At 47.1% G+C, this 23,276-nt stretch overlaps 1 protein-coding gene and 1 long non-coding RNA gene across 3 annotated transcripts in view; both read left to right on the top strand.

The window, feature by feature from the left end:
• Positions 1-23,276, top strand: part of LOC136380711 (IST1 homolog) — a 450,214-nt gene that overhangs the window by 110,670 nt on the left and 316,268 nt on the right. The gene's annotated exons all lie outside the window — the stretch shown is intronic.
• On the top strand, positions 12,545-19,063 carry LOC136380820 (uncharacterized). Of its 2 annotated transcripts, XR_010746990.1 has the most exons (4): positions 12,545-13,169; positions 14,335-14,764; positions 17,154-17,515; positions 19,019-19,063. It is a non-coding gene; the product is annotated as an uncharacterized lncRNA (long non-coding RNA). The 2 variants fall into 2 exon arrangements; XR_010746989.1 differs by lacking the exon at positions 19,019-19,063 and having other exon boundaries at positions 17,154-17,901.

Genomic DNA, 23,276 nt, shown 5'->3' with positions numbered 1-23,276 from the left:
AACTATCCCATACCAAGTCCTGTTTGACACACTCCACCTGAATCAGCTCACAATCCTCACATCCACCCTAGGAGTAATGAGTCACAGAGGTAGTGAGTGTGAGCTGGGAATTCCAGTCTCGCCATCTGGCCCCAGATCTCATTACACAGATCTGCTTCTTTTTAGAGGACCGAGTGAGTTGAAAAATATAGTCCTTTCTTCAATAAATAGAAAACATGAAGAGGCAGCCAGCTGGGGATAACTCCCTGTAAAGCCAGTAGCCACGGCCACCATCACAGCCGTCTGGCCCAAGCAGGTTCGCATTTGATTCGGACAGACGGTAATGAAACAACAGAGCCAAGAACTGGTGGGCCATTAGCTTTAATCCTAGCTTGCACCCGGCAGGCAAGAAATTCACACAGTGGGAAAATACTTCCCTTTCCATTCAGGGCTCCCAAAGCCACTGACTTATCCAAGTTTCCTAGAATCGAAGGCTTATCCCTCACCAGCCTTATTCACCTCTGTTCCCCATCTCCTTTTCTCTGCACAAACTGGCTTCTCCTTCAGCACTCCGCCATCTTGGCTGCTGCTTCTCTTCCACGTGGCCTTTCTTTGCTCTCCTCCTGCATGGGCTCCTCTGCCCCATTTTGTAGTATAGAAATCAAAACCTTTAATCCAATATGCAAACAAGGAAGTCTCTGATACAAAGTCACTTATCTGAGGCATAATGGGATTCCTCATGAGAGTGCACCACCCCACATCATGCAACAGTCAAGGGTGTGGGAAAAAGCTTAGTCTTAAAACTAAGCCTTAGGCTATAACGACCCTGCCTGCTGACAGCCTGTCTCCCACACCCAATGCAAACTATAAGCGAGCAAACATATATGTTATATTTACAAACTTATTTGACCTACATTCCACCCTGTAAAGCCAGAAGCCACAGCCAGGGCCACCATCAGAGCAGCCCAGCCCATGCAGGTTCGCATTGGATTCGGACAGTCGGTAAAGAAACAACGGAGCCACAAACTGGTGGGCCATAGTCTTTAATCCTAGCTTGCACCCGGCGGGCAAGTAAAAACACACACTGGGCTCCAAAACCCAGTCACATTCAGTGCTCACAAAGCCACTGACTTATCCGAGTTTCCTAGAATCAAAGGTTTCTAGCTCACCAGCCTTATTCTCCTCAGTTCCCCATCTCCTTCCTTATCCCAGATACAAACTCTACACAAACTGGCATCTCACTCAGCACTCCACCATCTTGGCTGCTTCTCCTGGCCTCCTCCACGTGGCCCCCTTCTGCTGCTCTCTGTTCATCATCCCAGGAACCAAGAGCACAAAACTCCCGCTCCGTCCCTATTTTATAGTGTAGAAATCCAAACCCTTAATCCAATATACAAAATAGGGAAGTCTCTAATACAAAGTCACTTCTCTGAGGCATGATTGGATTGTACCACCCCACATCAAAAAGGGTAGGAAAGACTTAATCCCAAAACCAAGCCCCAGGCTACAAGGATTCTGCCTGCCTTTAGCCCACCCCAACACACATTAATATCACCTGGGCGACGGCATCTTTAACAAAGTGAGCATAATACATTTTATCTGCCCAACAATCCACCCCTATGCTCACTTTACTACCCACAATTGACATCACCAGCATTCCTGTGCAAGGAAATTAGAACATTACACAGATTACAACAGCAAAAATCATACAGTTTCAACAATTACAAAGGTACATTTCACCAGCCTCTCAGCACTTAGCCCAAAGCGCAAAATGTCCTCGGCCTTTCTTGCCACAGGAAAAACTTGCCGGGGCAGGGGAGTGCTTCCAGCAAAGCCACCCCCCACCCCCATCAGGGTATTTTACATTGTCCAAAATCCGTAATCCGTAAGTCCATCCAACAATGCCAATGCCCGCTCCAGTCGTAGTCCAGGAAATCAGTCCGTGCACATGGGGCGTCAGCCAACCCCCTCATCCCTGCCATCCTGGCAGGTCTTACACTGTCCCAAAGAGGGCCACATGGCAATGGCAGTCAGCATTTCCATCTCTGCTCTGGCAAGCTTGTCCAGCCCTATGTCCCAAAATCGCAGACCTACCAGGGCCGTAGTAGGTCCTCCTTCCAGCTGCGCTTTCACCTTCTGGAGACTGCAGATCACAACTCCAGTCCGATTCTCCTCATCCTCCAAAGAGGAACTGAAAACACCAGCTCCCGCTGCCAGGCTCAAGCCCCGGGCTGCCGCCACCTTCTGCTCCGCAGACGTTGCAACTCCGGACCCAACCTCAGCCTCAGCCTCAGCCCCAGCCTCCTGCCACTGCTGGCTCTCCGCAACATCCAGGGCAAGCTGCAACTCATGAACCTCTGAATCCTCCTCCAGCGTTTGCTCCATTTCCAGGCGAATCTCCCAAACCTGGTCGGCCTCCTCCTCCAGCACTTCCTCCAGCTCCAGGGTCAGCATCAGTTTCTCCCACATTTGCTCCAGCTCCTTCCGCTGCTCAGTTTGCAGGTCCCGGGCAGCCTCTTCCACAGAGCTCTTGGTTTCCTCACGCATGGCTGTAAAAGTTAGCCAGCCTACAATCCCCAAAAAGACAGCCATGGGGAACCCTAACACTAGCCAGTCCTCTACTCTACCGCTCAAAGGCTCCTTGCTGATCTGTATGGAATTCTGCCACAGACTACGCCAAATGTAAAGCCAGAAGCCACAGCCAGGGCCAGGGCCACCATCAGAGCAGCCCAGCCCATGCAGGTTCGCATTGGATTCGGACAGTCGGTAAAGGAACAACGGAGCCACAAACTGGTGGGCCATAGTCTTTAATTCTAGCTTGCACCCGGCGGGCAAGTAAAAACACACACTGGGCTCCAAAACCCACTCACATTCAGTGCTCACAAAGCCACTGACTTATCCGAGTTTCCTAGAATCAAAGGTTTCTAGCTCACCAGCCTTAGTCTCCTCAGTTCCCCATCTCCTTCCTTATCCCAGATACAAACTCTACACAAACTGGAATCTCACTCAGCACTCCACCATCTTGGCTGCTTCTCCTGGCCTCCTCCACGTGGCCCCCTTCTGCTGCTCTCTGCTCATCATCCCAGGAACCAAGAGCACAAAACTCCCGCTCCGTCCCTATTTTATAGTGTAGAAATCCAAACCCTTAATCCAATATACAAAATAGGGAAGTCTCTAATACAAAGTCACTTCTCTGAGGCATGATTGGATTGTACCACCCCACATCAAAAAGGGTAGGAAAGGCTTAATCCCAAAACCAAGCCCCAGGCTACAAGGATTCTGCCTGCCTTTAGCCCACCCCAACACACATTAATATCACCTGGGCGACGGCATCTTTAACAAAGTGAGCATAATACATTTTATCTGCCCAACACACCCCTTTTGCTCACTTCACAATCTAAAGCACAGGTATTCCTGCACAAGGAAATTAGGCACATTACACAAATTACAACAACATGACAAATCATACAATTTCAACAATTACAAAGATACACTTCACCAGTCTCTGAGCACTTTGCCAAAAGTGCAAAATGTCCTCGGCCTTCTTTCTAGCCATGGGAAAAGCTTCCGGGGCAGGGGGAGGGCCTCCAGCAAAGCCGCCCCCCACCCCCATCAGGGTATTTCACATTGTCCAAAATCCGTAAGTCCAGTCAACAAGGAGCCAGTGCCCACTCAGGTCATAGTTCAGGAATCAGTCGATGCACATGGGGCCTCAGCCATCCTCTTCATCACTGCTGTCCTGGCAGGTCTTACACTGTCCCAAGGAGGAGCACGTGGCAATGACAGTCAGCATTTTCATCTCTGTTCTGGAGAGCATGATGGAATTCACCCCTATGTTCCAAAATTGCAAACCTACCAGGGGCGTAGTAGGTATTCTTTGCTGCTGGGCTCTCACCTTCTGGAGACTGCAGATCACAACTCCAGCCCTGTTCTCCTCATCCTCGAAAGAAGAACTGAAAACACCAGCTCCTGCTGCAGGGCTATAGCTCTGAGCCGCCGCCGCCTTCTGCTCCGCGGGCCTTGGAGCCCCGGCCCCAGCCTCCTGCCGCTGCTGGCTCTCCATAACGTCCAGTGCAATCTGGAACTCACGAAGCTGTGATTCCTTCTCCAGCAGCTGCTCCATTTCCAGGCGAATCTCACGAACCTGGTCGGCCTTCTTCTCCAGTGCTCGCTCCAGCTCCAGGGTTGGCATCTCTTTCTCCCACGTTTCCTCCAGCTCCTTCCACTGCTTGGTTTGCTGGTTCCTGACAGCCTCTTCCACAGAGCTCTCGGTATCCTCATGCATGGTTGTAAAAATCAGCCAGCGTACGGCCCCCAAAAGGACAGCCCTGGGGGACCATAACAGCAGCCAGCCCTCTACTCCACTGCTCAAAGGTGGTGGTGGCTCCACACCGATCTGGATCAAATCCTGCCACAGACTGTGGTAAGGTGCCAGAGAACTGTAAAACTTAGTACTGGCAATGCCACTTTAAAGAGGAAAAGTCAGGCTTCTGTCCTGTCCTTTCTTTGGAAAATGAAGGGAAAAGGATATAGAAATCTCCTGACTTACAAGGACAACTGGGTCATTTGGTTTTAGTTCTCTGAAAGGATTAAGGTATCTGAAGAACTTCCTTTCCCTTTAAATAAAAGACAGAATTTATATACCACCCTACACTGATTTTAGCTCTCCCTTCCTTCCTGGAATCCTGAGATTAATGTGTACCTCTAGGCAAAGAAGGAAAGATAGACACTAGAAGGTTTATGAATGTATTTTGATATGTAAAATGACATCACCATTGTGTTACCTTGAAAGTTTTAACGGTTTTTAAATCCCCTAGACCAAGGGTAGTCAACTTGTTATACCTACCGCCCACTTTTGTATCTCTGTTAGTAATAAAATTTTCTAACCGCCCACCGGTTCCACAGTAATGGTGATTTATAAAGTAGGGAAGTAACTTTATAAAATTTATAAAGCAGAGTTATAGCAAGTTAAAGCATATAATAATTACTTACCAAGTACTTTATGTTGGATTTTCACTAAGTTTGGCAGAATAAATCTTTATAAAACAACTTACTATAGTTAAATCTATCTTTTTATTTATACTTTGGTTGCTCCGCTACCGCCCACCATGAAAGCTGGAACGCCCACTAGTGGGCAGTAGGGACCAGGTTAATAATTGTGTCATGCTGTCATGCTCCCCCCAACCTGTATGTGGTCAAAGGGTATATAACCAGCCTCTGAGATGTATTGGGGGCTATATGATTTGGGTCTGCTATGCCCCGTGTCAGTCATATGCAGCCAGCATATTAATAAATCTCCTCCTTTAATAAAACTCCTTCAAAATTCATCTGGACTTGGTGTCTCTACATAAACCAGCGGAAGTGAGGTACAGTACTTGACAACATTTGGGGTATGGTACTTTACAAGATTTGGGGGCTTATCTGGGATCCAGTGTTCTGTGTCACCGGGTAGAGACACCCTGAATCGGTTGGTCTTTCCAGGGGGCTGCCTGACCCCGCTGGAATCTCAAGGAGGCACCACCTGAGGCATTTTCAGGGCTCCCCATTTTCCTGTGGGTTTGGAAAGTTCTTTGGTAGACACCCTGTAAAGCCAGCAGCCAGGGCCACTATCACAGCCACCTGGCCCATGCAGGTTCGCATTGGATTCGGACAGTCGGTAAAGAAACAACGGAGCCAAAAACTGATAGGCCATTTTCTTTCATTCTAGCTTGCACCCGGCGGGCAAGTAAAAACACACACTGGGCTCCAAAACCCACTCACATTCAGTGCTCACAAAGCCACTGACTTATCCGAGTTTCCTAGAATCAAAGGTTTCTAGCTCACCAGCCTTATTCTCCTCAGTTCCCATCTCCTTCCTTCACCAGCGTCAAACTGCACAAACTGGCCTTTCACTCAGCACTCCGCCATCATGGCTGCTTCTCCTGGCCACATGGCCTCTTTCTGCTCTCTGCTCTGCTCCCTCTGCTCTCTCATGCTAATCATCCAAGGAACCAAGAGAGCAAGCTCCTGTTCTGCCCCTATTTTATAGTGTAGAAATCCAAACCTTTAATCCAATATACATAATAGGGAAGTCTCTAATACAAAGTCACTTCTCTGAGGCATGATTAGATTGTACTGCCCCACATCAAAAAGGGTGGGAAAGGCTTAATCCCAAAACCAAGCCCCAGGCTACAAGGATTCTACCTGCCCACAGAGACACACATTAATATCACCTGGGCGACAGCCTCCTCGTGGGCAGCGCCGTCTTTAACAAAGTGAGCATAATATATTTTATCTACCCAACACACCCCCTGATTCCCAAATTTGACTATTTGGACAATTTGGCAGAGAAATCAAGGAGGTAGGTAAAGCAACTCTTTTGCTTACTGAATTCTGTTTGGGACTAGTACTGGTCAATCTGTTTGGGACTAGGATGTAGGTAAGGTAGATTTGTGGCTTTGCTGAGTTGTGACTCTGAAGATATGTAGGTGTTGATCAAATAAGTTTTAAAATATGATGTATATGTTTGCTTGCTTATAGTTTGCATTGGGTATGGGGAGACAGGCTGTAAGCAGGCAGAATCCTTATAGCCTAAGGCTTAGTTTTAAACTAAGCCTTCCCCCCCCCCCTTTTTGATGTGGGGTGGTGCACTCTCATAAGGAATCCCATTATGCCTCAGATAAGTGACTTTGTATCAGAGACTTCCTTGGTTGTATATTGGATTAAAGGTTTTGATTTCTTTTTTTTATTATTCATTTTAGAGAGAGAGATACAGAAAGGAGGAGCAGGAAGCATCAACTCCCATATGTGCTTTGACCAGGCAAGCCCAGAGTTTCGAACTGGTGACCTCAGTGTTTCCAGGTCAACACTTTATCCACTGTGCCACCACAGGTCAGGCAAGGTTTTGATTTCTATACTATAAGGTGGGGCAGACCGGGAGCTTGCTCTCTCTCGGTTCCTGAGATTAGCATTAGAGAGAAGAGCAGAGAGAGGAGAGCAGAGAAAGGCCACGTGGAGGAGAGGAGAAACAGCCAAATTGGCAGAGTGCTGAAGGAGAAGCCAGTTTGTACAGAGAGAAGGAGATGGGGAACAGAGGTGAATAAGGCTGGTGAGGGATAAGCCTTTGATTCTAGGAAACTCAGATAAGTCTGTGGCTTTTGGAGCCCTGAATGGAAAGGGAAGTGTTTTCCCACTGTGTGTATTTCTTGCCTGCTGGGTGCAAGCTAGGATTAAAGCTAATGGCCCACCAGTTCTTGGCTCTGTTGTTTCATTACCGTCTGTCCGAATCAAATGCAAACCTGCATGGGCCAGGTGGCTGTCATGATGGCCGTGGCTACTGGTTTTAGAGTAGATAAGGTAGATCTTTTGTTTTGCTGATTTGTGACTCTGGAGATATGTAGGTAAAGCAAATCTTTTGCTTTACTGATTTGGGACTCCAGAGATGTGTAGGTAGGACAAATCTTCTGCTTTGCTGAGTTGGGACTTTGGAGGTGTGTAGGTAGGACCAATCTTCTGCTTTGCTGAGTTGAGACTAGTCCGTCTGGATCTACTGCATTAGAGGACCGGATGCAGTCACACTCTTGCAATGGGCTCTTCAAGACTAAGGCGTCAGTGGAGAGTTTTGGGTCCTGCCTTAGGCTGATCTGGGTCGCACCTGGTTGTACTCTGGAAAGCGAGCTTCCAGAAATGTCCATTTATGTTTGCACAATTAGTCATGCTCTAGGAAGACAATTAGTGGGAACTGAGTCAACCAGGTTGATCAGTTCTGCCTCGAGCTTCTGGAGGTGTCCATTTGTGTTTGCACATTTGTTCATGCTCTAGGAAGACAATTAGTGGGGACTGAGTTGCCCCCAAACTTCTGGAAACATCTAGTTGTGCTCTCAGAGAAAGACCTGAGTGGGGACATTTGGTGGTGCCACACTTGGGAGTGCTCTCAGGAAGAGACCTGAGTAGGGACTGAGTTAATACTGAGCTGATCAGTCTCATCTCAGGACTTCCAGGGACACCTTTGTGTTTGTTGAGATCTCAGTCTTTGCTTTTAATGTTTCTGTCTAAAACCCCTGAGTGATTGATGTGTTGGTAGGAATCTCTGGTGACTGAGCCTAAGCCCTCCCCCCCAGGACGTGGCTGAGTGGGCACCTGAGAGGCCCCTAACGGGGGAATCCCTACCTTTGTCTATTGAGCTGGGTGCTTAAATACTAAGGAATCTGTTTTGTCTCTTTGTTTGTCAAGGAAAATCTCTAGCATAATTTTTTTTAATTTATTATTTTTTTAATTTTATTTATTTATTTTTAGAGAGGAGAGAGAGACAGAGAGGGAGAGAGAGGAGAGAGAGACAGAGAGAGAGAAGGGGGGAGGAGCAGGAAGCATCAACTCCCATATGTGCCTTGACCAGGCAAGCCCAGGGTTTCGAACTGGTGACCTCAGCATTTCCAGGTCGACGCTTTATCCACTGTGCCACCACAGGTCAGGCTCTAGCATAATTTTAATTGGAATAAGTAAAGCACGCTCAGTTAAATTTCTTAATTTATGCCTGACCAGGTGGTGGCGCAGTGGATAGAGCGTCGGACTGGGATGCGGAAGGACCCAGGTTCGAGACCCCGAGGTCGCCAGCTTGAGTGCGGGCTCATCTGGCTTGAGCTAAGAGCTCACCAGCTTGGACCCAAGGTCGCTGACTCCAGCAGGGGGTTAGTCGGTCTGCTGAAGGCCCGCGGTCAAGGCACATGTGAGAAAGCAATCAATGAATAACTAAGAAGTCGCAACGCGCAACGAGAAACTGATGATTGATGCTTCTCATCTCTCTCAGTTCTGTCTGTCTGTCCCTGTCTATCTCTGCCTCTGTAAAAATTAAAAAAAATTAAAAAAAAATTTCTTAATTTATAATCTGTGTATGTGAAGTCTTTGTTTAATGTTTAAATGTGTCTGTTTTGGCCCTGGCCGGTTGGCTCAGCGGTACAGCGTCGGCCTGGCGTGTGGGGGACCTGGGTTTGATTCCCGTCCAGGGCACACAGGAGAAGCGCTCATTTGCTTCTCCACCCCTCCGCCGAGCTTTCCTCTCTGTCTCTCTCTTCCCCTCCCGCAGCCAAGGCTCCATTGGAGCAAAAGATGGCCCGGGCGCTGGGGATGGCTCTGTGGCCTCTGCCTCAGGCACTAGAGTGGCTCTGGTCGCAACATGGCGACGCCCAGGATGGGCAGAGCATCGCCCCCTGGTGGGCAGAGCATCGCCCCTGGTGAGCGTGCCGGGTGGATCCCAGTCGGGCACATGCGGGAGTCTGTCTGACTGTCTCTCCCTGTTTCCAGCTTCAGAAAAAAATGAAAAAAAAAAAAAAAAAAAAAAAAAAAAAAAAGGCCTGAATTTAGTTTTTGCATGCACCTCTGGCTTCAGGGCACTCTGATTTCTCCCCTGAAGAAATTATTATTTTCTGTTGGCTCCTTCTTCTTGTCTTGTGTGATGATTGACACCTCTATAGTCAAACATTCTTTATTCTGAGTGCTAGTTATTATCTGTCTTATTTGTTTGCTTTTATTGGTGTGCTAATTCCTGCATTCTCCCAGACAGCTTCAATTTTGTAAATCAATACCCCAAACATTAAATATAGGAGGAGAAGGCTGAGGAATACACTCTGGGAAGTGTTTCTCCAGCCTCTGGGGGTGAAGGGCTGGCAAGTAAGTGGTTTGGGTGAGAGAAGAGTGAAAAGTAAGGGCGGGACGAGCTCTATGCGGAACGGTCGGGAAAGGGCACTAGAGTAAGGTGGCAGGGACAACTAAGGGTGAAGTGACTGGAGGAAGTACAAAATAAAAACTGTACTGCCTGACCAGGCAGTGGCGCAGTGGATAGAGCATCAGACTGGGATGTGGAGAACCCAGGTTCGAGACCCCGAGGTCGCCAGCTTGAGCATGGGCTCATCTGGTTTGAGCAAAGCTCACCAGCTTGGACCCAAGGTCGCTGGCTTGAGCAAGGGGTTACTCAGTCTGCTGAAGGCCCACAGTCAAGGCACACATGAGAAAGCAATCAATGAACAACTAAGGTGTCGCAACAAAAAACTGATAATTGATGCTTCTCATCTCTCTGACTCTCTGTCTCTGTAAAAAAAAAAGAAAGAAAGAAACTAGTTTCAGATATTCAAATATCCACCTACTGATCAAAAGAAATTTTACCCATTCAGAAAAACAGGGTAAGAATAGTATTAAAAATTAGAACTTTGGTGGATGAAGCGTCGGACTGTGATGCAGAGGACCCAGGTTCGAGACCCCGAGGTCGCCAGCTTGAGCGCGGGCTCATCTGGTTTGAGCAAAAAGCCCACCAGCTTGAACCCAAGGTTGCTGGCTCCAGCAAGGGGTTACTCGGTCTGCTGAAGGCCCACGGTCAAGGCACATATGAGAAAGCAATCAATGAACAACTAAGATGTTGCGATGCGCAATGAAAAACTAATGATTGATGCTTCTCATCTCTCTCCGTTCCTGTCTGTCCCTGTCTATCCCTCTCTCTGACTCACTCTCTGTCTCTGTAAAAAATAAATAAATAAATTTAAAAAAAAAATTAGAACTTTGCTTTAGAAAAGTCTGAGAAAAAGAAAAGGAAACATGGCCAAGTAAAAAGGTTTTGGAATTAACAAACCATGGGTGTAGACCTTGCTGGTTATCAGTTCCTTGAAATAAACTGCAGCACCAAAATGAGTGATGGAATCATGAGTGATAGGATTATAGGGGATGGGATTATCAGGGACGGGCCCTCAGCTGCCTCTCCCCTTCCTCCCCCTAGGACATAGGGATCCCGTGGGCCCTCCATGGGTTGGGATTAATGGCTTATTGCCCTCCACTGGTGTGAGCTATGAGCTAGACAAAGAGAGGTGAACCTGGTTGTAAGCAGTTAATAGTGTATTAGAGGTTAACTGTTATATACTCACAGCTTAGAAAATAAGTCATCAATAGGAAATTTAATCTTTGCTTCATGTTCTTTCAAGTGTAAGGAGTTAAAGGGTGTCATAATAATAAATCTTAGCAAGAATAAATAGCCTGTCTCATGAACCATATATTCTTTACTTTATGTCCTTCCAAGGAACATAGGGAGAGTTGTTTTGCAGACAGGTTCCCAAGGACTCCAGATGTGTGTGCCCTGGAGACAAAGTTAAAGAACACCTATATACTCTAGTTGGCCAATGTCACCCTGTTAAATTTAATTGTCTAAATGAAAATTAATTTTTAAAAAAAGAACACCTATAAGGCCATTGCTCATGTCTAGCAAGTGTGCTGGGGGCCATTTCTGCATGCCAGATCCCAACCACCTGCATCCTACTGCATGATTAACTGTATGCTCAATAATCAATTACTAACCTCCCTAGAAGTATATAAACTGGCCAGTCAGCTGAGGCTGTTAAGGTAGTTTTTTGGACCCGAGTCCTTTGCCTTCTCAAGTTGCTGGCACTCTTGATTAAAGATGCTCTCATACCTACTCAGTCCCTGTCTCTTATGAATTGGCAAAAAGGGTGACAGGCAACACAAACCCCAGCTTGTTTTAGTAACTGTTGGAGCTTCTAATTTTTAAATTAAACTTTTTACTTTAGAATAGTTTCAGATTTAGCCTGACCAGGTGGTGGTGCAGTGGATAGAGCAACGATCTTGGACAAAGAAGACCCAGGTTCAAAACCTTGAGGTCACTGACTTGAGCATGGGGTCACTGGCTTGAGCGTGGGATCATTGACATGAGCCCATGGTCACTGGCTTCAGCCCAAAGTCACTGACTTGAGCCCAAGGTCTCTGGCTTGAGCAAGGGGTCACTGGCTTGGCTCTCTGTCTCTCTGTCACAAAAAAATAAATAAATAAGTGGTGAGTCGATGTTAATTTCCTAGTTTCTGTAATCATACTAGTTATGTAAGATATTAACAGCAGAGCTGGATGAAGGGTATATGAAAAATCTCTATACTATATTTACAACATTTTTATATATATCTAATATTACCCCCAAATATACTGCTCACAAAAATTAGGGGATATTTCAAAATGAATATAAAGCTATAAAACAGCGGTTCTCAACCTGTGGGTCGTGACCCCAGCGGGGTCGCCTAAAGCCATCAGAAAATACATAGGGCATATCAGGTATTTACATTCCGAATCATAACTGTAGCAAAATTACAGTTATGAAGTAGCCACCAAAATTATTTTTTGGTTTGGGGTCACCGCCACACTAGGAACTGTATTGCGGGGTCACAGCATTAGAAAGATTGAGAACCACTGCTATAAAATATTTCCTAATTTTTGTGAGCAGTATAAAAAGTTCAACAACAACAAAAAAGTTAATTAGTATACTTGAAGCCACCTTGTTTGTCAAGAAATAACTGACTTGTTTGGACACAGCATCTTTTTCTTTACCTGGTAGGCACATTCACACACGCAAACAGTTCTTAATCACAGACCAAAGTGTACAAAAGATAAGAGTTTCCTGAACCAGAGATAATAACAGCTAATATTTATCAAACCCGTACACCGTGACCAGTGTTGTTTTAAGTGATTTCGACGTGTTAATTTACCAAATCTCACCATGACCCTCTGAAGTTGGCACTATTCTTGTTCTCATTTTTACCAAGGAGGAAACTGAGGTACAGGGACTAAGTGGTTTGTCCAGTTTACACTGTTGGGAAGTAATGGACCCGCGATTTAAATCTAGCTGCAGCAGTGGTCTTCAAGTGGAGATGAGCTTGGCTTGTTCAAGAACCTAAAAGGCCCGCATAGCCAAGTTTGGAGAGAGGAGGGGTGTGGTAGGACATAATGTGCCAGCAGTTGGGGAGGCCAGGTCATGTGGGGCCTTATGAGAAGTTTGGATTTTCTTCCAAATTCAATGAGAAGCCATCTGAAGGTTTGGAGGAGTGTGAAGTTTGAGATCTCTCTGCCTATAGAACTCAGAGAACAGGCTCCTGCGGTACCCAATCCAGCTGCAATTCACTAGTTACGGAGCTGTGGCGATGAGGACAGGGACTTTGTGCCCTCTAATTCCGTTCTGTTCCCTGCTGCTTGCAAATGTACCCCACGTAGGAGACTCTAAATGGCAAAACCGCTCCAAACCAGTGTCCTGATATTGGATATGTTTTGTTCACAAAGGACACTTCCACTTCCTGAAAGGAGCACCAGACCACTCTCCAGGTGATAGCCCAGCTCTTTCTGCAGAATTACTTTGGAGATGGAATTGAGATTCGGTGGCACCCTTCTCAGCACAGGTGTTTTTTGGTTTGGCTTAATTTTTCTTTTTTGAGGTAATCTGTTATTCTTCCTTTTTAAAAGTTAAGGTACAATTTACAAACAGTAAAATGCACTCTTTTTGCTGTACAGTCATGCAGTCTTTGTGAAATGCAGTCATACAACAAGCACTGTAATCAAGATATGGAACAATTCCTTCGTCCTGCAAAATTCCCATATGTAGCCATCCCTTCCTCCACCCCCAGCCCCTGGGAAACCACTGATCTGTTTTTTGTTTGTTTGGGTTTATGTTTTGTTTTGTTTTTTTTACAGAGACAGAGTGAGAGTCAGAGAAAGGGATAGATAGGGACAGACAGGAACGGAGAGAGAAGCATCAATCATCAGTTTTTCGTTGTGACACCTTAGTTGTTCATTGATTGCTTTCTCATATGTGCCTTGACCGTGGGCTATAGCAGACCGAGTGACCCCTTGCTTGAGCCAGTGACCTTGGGTCCAAGCTGGTGAGCTCTGCTTAAACCAGATGAGCCCGCGCTCAAGCTGGCGACCTTGGGGTCTCGAACCTGGGTCCTCTGCATCCCAGTCCGACGCTCTATCCACTGCGCCACCACCTGCTCAGGCCCACTGATCTGTTTTCTATCCTTGTAATTCTGCCTTTTCCAGAATATCCCATAGATGAAATTACACTACATGTATGTAACCTTTTGAGTCAGGCTTCTTTCATTTGGCCTAATGCATTTGAGACTCATTCAAGTTGCTGTGTGTACATAGGTAGTCCATTCCTTTTTATTGTGGAATGGTATTCCATCATATAAGTGTACCACAATATTTTTTATCCATCCATGAATTGAAGGACATTTAGGTTTGTTTCCCAATTTTTACAATTGTGGATAAAGCCATTAGAAACATTCACATGCAAGTTTTTATATGAACATAAGTTTTTATTTCTTTTCCTAGGAGTGGGATATCTTTTCTTAGGGTTGCATGGGTAAGTGTATGTGCAATTTTGTAGGAAAATTGTTTTTCAATCCAGAAGACAGGTCTCAAATGAGAAGATCAGAGAAAGCTGTTATCTTTATGGTCCTCTCACGAAGTGGTCACTAATGTCATGATAATAAATTTGGCTTAATGGATCACCATATATAATCTTGAAGGGGCACTGAGGTGCTTTTCTCTTTCCTTCATCAGCGACCTTCCTCTGCCCTTCACTTCGAGGCACTCATTTCACATGGAAGACTGGGAGGGCTGTTACAGCGGAGAGAGACTCTATGCTCAGCTTCTGGCTTCCCAGATTGGATTCTCGAAGTCCGTTACAGAGACAATAGCTATCAAACCCAGACCTTGTGATCCTCTCTGCTTTATGAGAAAGGAAAAGGATTTTTGGCAAATCAGGGAAAGGGGCATGATTTATGCATATGCCATGGACTGAAAAAATGACATGGGGAAAAAGCAAAGCAGCCTGTCCTGAGGAGGGGGCTAAGAGTGGGAGATGGACAGGCGGCAAGAAGCCAGGAACTGTGTGGCTCTCCTTGCCTTTCCAGCCCTCCCGGAGCCGACTTCTCAGGTGGAGACTGAACTTGGAGGACCAGGAGCGCTCACTAAGCCGTGGATAAAGAAGGTGTGCCCAGTACATGGGGCAGGAAGAGGGGAGAAGGAAAGAGGGAGGCTGCATTGGCCTGGGTGGAGAAGCCCCGCACTCAGGTGGGATTCAGTCCAGCTGGCCCAGAGGACGTCCTTCCACGCTGTGACAGTCTCTGACTGCCACATTCACTCGTTACCTTCGCATTAGACAGATCTCATAACTCAGCAGTCAACTGTTCTAGAAATAAGTTCTGCAACAGGAGTGAGATATTTTTAAACATATGAATAGCTTTCAAATTTCTCTTATAAAACCTATATCAGGGTTGCCCTGGCCAGACAGCGTGGTTGGTTAGAGCATCGTACCAAACTGCAGAGGTGGCTGGTTCAATCCCCAGTCAGGGCACATACAGGAACAGACGGATGTTCCTGTCTCCCCTCTCTCTCCCTCTTCCTCTCCCCCTTCCCCTTTCTCTTTTTCTAACATCAATAAATAAAAAAATTTAAAAAAGAAACCTATCAGGCTCTTACAGTCTTAACCACTGGAATCACTGTTCTCTCCAACCGTCTCTCTGCAGGACTCTCCAGTGAGGGCCAAGGGGACGGCTGGATTTAAAGGTCCCTGAGCGAGATGAGGCAGCGTATGTGTAAAACCCCTGAGCGGTGGGTTTGCTTCCTGGAGGCGGCTGCAGGGGCCTCCGACCAGAGCCCCAGTCTGAACAGATTCACCCAGAAGGACAGTCCCTTAGGTTTGTTTGTCCTTCTGATCTACACCCAACTGCTACAGAGTTGAATGACCCTGCTGACCCAACACCAGCAGCACCTACATTGGTGGGGTTTATTTTCGTTTTGCGTGGAGGTCAGTGCTGATGCAGATACACTCTCACACCGCTTCGTGTCCAAAGGCATTCATAGATGGCAGGTTGGGACTAGCAGCCCAGTCTGGGGCTCTGAAACACGCTGTCCTGTGTTAAACCAGTAGTCCTCTTTAGTTCTCTTGGTCACAAGACCGGACCACTTTCTTACTCCATTTCCAGCATCCTTAGCTTTGCCACCGTAGCCCACCCGCCTGGCTATGTCCAGATCATGCCAAGTGCAGTCCTGCCTCAAGGCCTTTGACCGTGCTGTTCCCTCTGCCTGGATTGCTGTGCCCCCAGCCAACCACAGGACTCTCTCTCTTCATTCCCATCTCCCATTAAATGTCACTTTCTAGGGGGCCATTCTGATGATCGTACACAAAAATACCATTCTAATTTCACACCTTGCTCTTTCTCTTTTTTCCCCCATTGATTTTAGAGAGAAGGGAGAGAGAGAGAGAGAGAGAGAGAGAGAGAGAAGCATCAACTGATTGTTCCACTTAGTTGTTCACCTATTGATTGTTTCTCATACATGCCCTGACCGGGGCTCGAACTGGCAACCTCAGATTGGAGCCGGCACCCTCGGATCGAGCTGGCGACCTCGGGGATCAGACCAGTGACCTTGGTGCTCTGGGACGACACTCTATCCACTGCACCACTGGCCAGGGCTATTTTTCTTTATGACATTGATGCCTCCTAACATGTTTCTTTGTTCATTGCTTTTCTTTTCTTTTTTTTTAAATTAATTAATTAATTTATTATTATTTTTTTTGTGTATTTTTCTGAAGTTGGAAATGGGGAGGCAGTCAGACAGACTCCCATATGCACCCAACCAGGATTCACCTGGCATGCCCACCAGGGGGTGATGCTCCGCCCATCTGGGACTCCGCTCTGTTGCATCCAGAGCCATTCTAGCGCCTGAGGCAGAGGCCACAGAGCCATCCTCAGCGCCTGGGCCATCTTTGCTCCAATGTAGTCTTGGCTATGGGAGGGGAAGAGAGAGACAGAGAGGAAGGAGAGGGTGAGGGGTAGAGAAGCAGATGGGCGCTTCTCCTGTGTGCCCTGGCTGGGAATCGAACCCGGGACTCCTGCACGCCAGGCCAACGCTCTACCACTGAGCCAACCAGCCAGGGCCTGTTCATTGCTTTTGTACCCTCATAGGAATGTCAGTTCCATGAACGTAGGATGTCAGCTTGCTTCCTTCATTACTGTATCTCCAGCACTTGGAACAGAGCCTGGCTCATAAATACTTGTTCAATGAGTTTATTAATTAAAGTTGGTCACAGAACTCCTGCTATAGAAGAGCTTTAAGTGATAAGTAGGCACAGTGCCCACCTCTCCAGGTTTGACTTGGTTCAAACCTGAATTCTATTATCTGGTCTCATTCTTTTTCATTCTCTCTCAACCGGTCCTTCAGCTGAGAGAGCTACCTACCTGTGACCTTCTTCTCAAACACTAGAGACCCCACTGTGTCTAATTTTGACCAGGGTCTTGAGAGGACTTGATGTTCCCAGACTCGGGTAATTCACTGTGCTTTGGCCCCCTTCCACAATGGTTCTCTTCCTTCCACAGATCCCAGCAGGGAATCTGGAGAAAGTCTGCAGAGTTGCATCACTTCTGACACTTGTTTCCTGGCAGAATGAGACCTTGAGGTCTCACTGAGAGATGGCAGCAGCAACTCCTTTAACGTTTGGAAAAGTTGATGCTTCTCGGCTGAGAGTTCTTCGGAACTGCAGCCCCATGGCTTCCTGCAGCACGGAATCCAGGCTCACCTCCTGCCTTGTCTGGAAGGAAGACCCTATATTACCCACTCAGGCACAGGACAGGGGATGCGTAACTTTATGTTGTGCTACCACGAGATGCCCTTCATGGAAAATCCTGTCTTGTGGCTCAGAGCTCTCACTGCAGAGGAAAATGTAGGCCTGAGTAACAAGGTAAAGGCTGGGTCTCCTAAGCTCAGGGATTCCAAAAAGGTCAGGGAGAGAAAGTTTATGTAATTCATGTCATTACTGGAACTATCCCTTTAGCAGCTGCTCAGAGATCAGACTTGATAGGAAGAGAATCTCTCCTCTTTCTCTTTTTATGTATACACATCTCTCTCCCCCCACACACACACATCTATATATCCTCCTCTTATATAAAGAACTAGTTAGACCTTTACAAGAGACTCCAAGCTCTGTTTTGGGCACCACCATCCACAACACCTTTCCAAGATGGACAAGGAATTAAGTATAATAGTTTCCTTTGAGGAAGTTACAGGAACCAATTTTCTTTTTTTTTTTTATTGCTTTCTCATATGTGCCTTGTCCGTGGGCCTTCGGCAGACCAAGTAACCCCTTGCTCAAGCCAGCGACCTTGGGTCCAAGCTGGTGAGCTTTTGCTCAAGCCAGATGAGCCCGCGCTCAAGCTGGCGACCTCGGGGTCTCGAACCTGGGTCCTCCACATCCCAGTCCGACGCTCTATCCACTGCACCACCACCTGGTCAGGCCCAATTTTCTTGACTTGCAAAATAAAAAAAAATGGATGCTTTCTCAAGTATATGAATGATTCACCATGCAGCAGAATGACCTGTTCTGCTACCTCTATTCTTTTTCTTTTTTTATCAGTACAGAAGTCTTTAATTAAGTCATTCATTTTACATTTATCATGCCATAAACTCACAGGGAATGGGTTCCATTGGCTCTCACAAAGTGTGCTTTTCTGGGCGGAGCAGGCTGGTGCTCCAGTGGAACCCAGGTACCTTTCTCTTTGGCTTTCTTCTTTTTCTGATCATTTTTCTTCACACATTTCAGGAAGCTATCATTACTCTTAGAGTGCTTAATATGCTCAATGTGTACATTCATTCTCTTGGCAAGAATCCTGCCCTGGTTTGTTCACCACATGCTGGCTGACACCGTGGACTCTTCCAGTTTTGCCATGGAGACATTCGTGGGAATTCCGTTTTGAACAGTGCCTATTCCCTTGATGCCTACAATATCACTTTTCCTGTAGATTGCGTATCCGTGGCCAAAGGAACAGCTCCCATGGTGGGATTCAGCCGGTTCGCACCAGTTCGGCAGAACCAATACCAAATTGTCTGCTGAGTTCAGCAAACCAGTTGTTAAAATGGCACTTGTAATCAGGGTTCTCTCTAAGGTGGGTGCTAGGGCAGCCACCTAATGTGGAAATCACAAATTTACCTTCCTTACTCTTTTTTAACGTTCATCTGCGCGCAGGGGTCCCCAAACTTTTTACACAGGGGCCAGTTCACTGTCCCTCAGACCGTTGGAGGGCCGCCACATACAGTGCTCCTCTCACTGACCACCAATGAAAGAGGTGCCCCTTCCGGAAGTGCGGAGGGGGGCCGGATAAATGGCCTCAGGGGGCTGCATGCGGCCCACGGGCCGTAGTTTGGGGACGCCTGTAAGCGCTGATAGTAACGTTCATTCTGTCCACAGGTGAAAAAAATTGCAAGTGAGGACGCCAATCAAGAAGCAATATGGAAATATCTTAAATAACAGTTTTACTGTTTTTTGTCAGGTATTATTTAGTATTTGTTCATTAATATTTTAAAACTTTCTTATAACATAATCTAGTTTTGTACATCTCTTTTATTGTTCTTAATTATTAAGTGCATGAAATAATAAACTACCTTTCAGTATATATTTTTTAATACTTAAAATGGTCATTAGGGCAGAGAACCGGTTGTTGAATTATTTGAATCCCACCACTGAACAGCTCCGTGTTTTCTTTATTTTTTTATTTTTTGTATTTTTCTGAAGTTGGAAACGGAGAGGCAGTCAGACAGACTCTCACATGCGCCCAACCGGGATCCACCCGGCACGCCCACCAGGGGGCAATGCTCTGCCCATCTGGGGAGTAGCTCTGTTGCAACCAGAGCCACTCTAGCGCCTGAGGCAGAGGCCATGGAGCCATCCTCAGCACCCGGGCCAACTTTGCTCCAATGGAGACTTGGCTGCAGGAGGGGAAGAGAAAGACAGGAAGGAAGGAGAGGGGGAGGGGTGGAGAAACAGATGGGCGCTTCTCCTGTGTGCCCTGGCCAGGAATCGAACCCGGGACTCCTGCACGCCAGGCCGATGCTCTACCACTGAGCCAACTGGCCAGGGCACAGCTCCATGTTTTCTAAAAGGCCTAGAGAACATATAGCAGGTGCCTCTCCTCTTTCCCTTTGTGTTGGTCATTTTGGCAAATTACTGGAAGATGGTGGTTCCTGCAAGAAAAAAGTGCTACATCTGTTCTTAAAAGCGGCTTGTGAAAAGTGCTAAAACAGGTGACTGAGTGCTGTGTTTAAAATAGGATAGATAGAGACCCGGGTATGCAGGCTGATTTCAAACTGATGGCTTTCCAGGATTATTCCAGTCCCCATCCCATACTGGGTTCGGTGATCCAGGTTAGAAGCTAGAGTGGGATATTTACTGCCGGGCACTTTTGGTTGTAGTCTATAGCAACGTTTTTCAACTGTCAGTCTCCAGTTGAAAACCACTGGTTGCCTGACCAGGCGGTGGCGCAGTGGATAGAGCGTCAAACTGGGATGCAGAGGACCCAGGTTCAAGACCCTGAGGTCGCCAGCTTGAGCACGGGTTCACCTGGTTTGAGCAAAAGCTCACCAGCTTGGCCCCAAGGTCACTGGCTCGAGCAAGGGGTTACTCAGTCTGCTGAAGGCCCGCGGTCAAGGCACATATGAGAAAGCAATCAATGAACAACTAAGGTCTCGTAACGAAAAACTAATGATTGATGCTTCTCATCTCTCTCCGTTCCTGTCTGTCTGTCCCTGTCTATCCCTCTCTCTGACTCTCTCTGTCCCTGTAAAAAAAACAAACCACTGGTCTATGGCATTCCAGCAGGAAACAGATGGCACCTACAAACGAGGCAATTGGAAGACATTTTACTAAAGGAAACACAGGTGTTCTGCCATAAAATAATTTATGTTGGATCTCTTGTGGTTCTGAGGATTGACTGGGAATGGCTGGGTGGATCTTGTTAGTGATTCGTCATGTGGTCATAGTTATCTTCGTGTGGTGTATTCTTTTTTTTTTTTTTGTATTTTTCCGAAGTTGGAAATGGGGAGGCAGTCAGACAGACTCCCGCATGTGCCCGACCGGGATCCACCCGGCATGCCCACCAGGGGGCGATGCTCTGCCCATCTTGAGGCATCGCTCTGTCGCAACCAGAGCCATTCTAGCGCCTGAGGCAGAGGCCACAGAGCCATCCTCAGCACCCAGGCAAACTTTGCTCCAGTGGAGCCTTGGCTGCGGGAGGGGAAGAGAGAGACAGAGAGGAAGGAGAGGGGGAGGGGTGGAGAAGCAGATGGGCGCTTCTCCTGTGTGCCCTCGCCAGGAATCGAAACCAGGACTCTTGCACGCCAGGCCAACGCTCTACCACTGAGCCAGACGGCCAGGGCCCATGTGGTGTATTCTGAAGGCTCTGGTGGGCTAAACATCCCAGATGGCTTCCCCACCTACCTGCCTGGCACCTTGGTGCTCCCCTATGTTCTTCTCTCTCCAACGGAGTCAACTGGGTTTCTCACATGGGGGCTCAGAGGCCCAAGGGCAGGAAGCACAAGCTGGTGTATCAGTTAAGGACGGTATCCAGACTGGCATGGCGCATCTCCCCCAACTCCCATTGCTCAAAGCAGCCACAGATGTGCCCGGGTTTAAGAGGGTGGAGTAATAGACGCCACCTCTCCATGCAGAAATGGCAAAGCCACATTGTTGAAGAGCATGTGGAGTGGGAGTATTGTTGCAGCCATTTGAGGGGACTTAAGGTGTGAGTAGGGAATGGAGAAATCAACAGGGGAGCTGTCCCCATTGAGGCCTGAAGGGGCACAAGGAAGAAATAGTCACAAGAGAGAGAACAGTCATGGAGGTGGCCTCCTGATAGTCTCTGTGGACTTCAGAAATGCAACCCAACCAGAAGGGAGCCAGGGGATTAATTACTCGACCTGTGAGTAACCTCCCCCCCACTTCATATCTTCTGCCACTGACCCACCATGGCCAAGGGATCCCAGCAATGGGGGTCCATGCAGGTCAGCCTCCTGGGGCACAGAGAAGGGTGGGGAAGGGCAAAGAATGGGTCTGAAGAGGCAAAGGAAAGATATTACCAGTAGACAAGCAAATATCTAGGATATGTTGCCTGTGGACAAGAAGTTCACAGTGGCCAAGACATGGAAACAACCAAAAAGCCCTTCAATAGAAGACTGGATAAAGATGTGGCACATATACACTATGGAATACTACTCGGCCATAAGAAATGATGCCTCATTTACAACAAAATGGTGGGATCTTGATAACATTATACAGAGTGAAATAAGTAAATCAGAAAAAAACAAGAACTACATGATTCCATACATTGGTGGGACATAAAAACGAGACTAAGAGACATGGACAAGTGTGTGGTGGTTACCAGGGGTGGGGGGAGGGAGGACGTGGGAGGGAAGGAGGGAGAGGGTTAGGGGGAGGGGGAGGGGCACAAAGAAAACTAGATAGAGAGTGACGGAGGACAATCTGACTCTGGGCAATGGGTATGCAACATAATTGAATGACAAGATAACCTGGACATGTTTTCTTTGAATATATGTACCCTGATTTATTAATGTTACCCCATTAACATTAATAAAAATTTATTTAAATAAAAAATAAATAAATAAATAAAGAACACGGTTCAGGACCAGAATTGTTCCTCATGGTACTGGAAGGAAAATTCCCTATTTTGCCCTGGCCGGTTGGCTCAGCAGTAGTGTGTAGGCCTGGTGTGTGGAAGTCCCGGGTTTGATTCCTGGTCAGGGCACACAGGAGAAGTGACCAGCTGCTTCTCCACCCCTCCCCCTTCTCCTTTTCTCTCTCTCTCCCTCCCTCCTTCCAGCAGCCATGGCTCAAATGGTTCAAGTACTTTGGCCCTGGGCTCTGAGGATGGCTCCATGGCTTTGCCTCAGGCACTGGTTGCCGAGCAACAGAGCAGCGGCCCCAGATGGACAGAGCATTGCCCTGTAGGGTGCTTGCTGGGTGAATCCCGTTCAGGGTACATGCTGGAGTCTGTCTCTTTGCCTCTTTGCCTCCCTGCCTCCCCACTTCTCACTTAATAAAAAATAAATAAAAAAAAGAACCTGACTGGGCGGTGGCGCAGTGGATGGAGCTTTGGACTGGGACGCAGGGGACCCAGGTTTGAAACCTCAAGGTTGCCAGCTTGAGCATGGGCTCATCTGGTTTGAGCAAGGCTCACCAGCTTGAGCCCAAGGTCACTGGCTTGAGCAAGGGGTCACTCAGTCTGCTGTAGCCCCCCAGGTCAAGGCACATATAAGAAAGCAATCATTGAACAACTAAGGTGCCGCAACAAAGAGTTGATGCTTCTCATCTCTCTCCCTTCCTGTCTGTCTGTCCCTATCTGTCCCTCTCTCTGTCTCTGCCACAAAAATAAACAAATAAATAAATAAATAAAATGAAATTATACAAAAAAAGAAAGAAAGAAAATTCCTTAATTTTGAGCAGGTTGAAGGATTCCTAAATGCCCTGCTATGTTAGGAAATAGTTAAAACCTAACTTTTTTGGCAGGAAGATGCCGCTAAGGCTACTGATCACCTTATAATCTGGCCAGGCCCGTCTGCCCTGCTCTAGCCTCATTGTCTGCTGTTCCCCGGTGGCCCACCACTTTCTCTCAGGCCCCTAGCCCATTAAGGCTTTCAGCATGCTAACTTTACAG

The sequence above is a fragment of the Saccopteryx leptura genome, chromosome 9, assembly GCF_036850995.1.
Source record: "Saccopteryx leptura isolate mSacLep1 chromosome 9, mSacLep1_pri_phased_curated, whole genome shotgun sequence".
Lineage (NCBI taxonomy): Eukaryota > Metazoa > Chordata > Mammalia > Chiroptera > Emballonuridae > Saccopteryx > Saccopteryx leptura.
The sequence above is the reverse complement of the archived record's forward strand: the minus strand, read 5'-3'. Positions and strand labels throughout refer to the sequence as shown.